The sequence below is a fragment of the Triticum dicoccoides genome, chromosome 3B (assembly GCF_002162155.2).
Source record: "Triticum dicoccoides isolate Atlit2015 ecotype Zavitan chromosome 3B, WEW_v2.0, whole genome shotgun sequence".
NCBI classification, from domain to species: Eukaryota; Viridiplantae; Streptophyta; class Magnoliopsida; order Poales; family Poaceae; genus Triticum; species Triticum dicoccoides.
In genome coordinates this window covers 13,788,916-13,789,639 of record NC_041385.1, presented here as the reverse complement: position 1 = coordinate 13,789,639, position 724 = coordinate 13,788,916, and positions in this window count along the sequence as shown.

The following is a 724-nucleotide window of genomic DNA, read 5'->3' as shown; positions in this document are numbered from 1 at the left end:
CATGTAATATATATGGTTGGATGATGAAATTATGTGTTGGATATCTTATATGTTTGCTCTGTAATGGCCTTTTGAAATATATCTATATATGTCATATATATTTGTGATGAAAATTGTTGGATTTAATAAAAAACAGATAAAAGAGCCAATATGCAAGCTCTTTGCCATCTGCCACCGACGGCAACGGGCTCTTTGCCGTCTGCCGCGGACGGCAAAGAAGACACGTGGCATCTAGCTGTGCTTCCTGGGAGCTGACCCATTTGGTCAGTTTGCCTACAGTGGCAGATGGCAAAGACTTTGCCATCAGTGGCGGACGGCAAAGAACCTGCACTTTGCCATCAGTGGCAGACGGCAAAGAACCTGCCATGTAGTGACGTGTAGATGGCATCATACGGCGGACGGCAAAGACACTAGAAATTTTGCCGTCAGCGGCGGACGGCAAAGGCCTGCCGTTAGCCACTTAACGGACTGACAGCGCAATTATTGCCGTCCGCTCTCTTTGCCGTCCGCCGCAGACGGCAAAGGGCCTTTGCCGTCAGCCGCCAGGAAGCAGACGGCAAAGTAGCTGTTTACTGTAGCCTACTTTGCCGGAGCCTTTTGCCGTCCGCGGCTGACGGCAAAGGCCTTTGCCGTCCGCCGTTCATGCCTTTGCCGTCCGCCGTGGCAGACGGCAAAGTAGATGATTCCTGTAGTGTGGGGGAGGGAGGAGAGAGGAGGAGGGGGA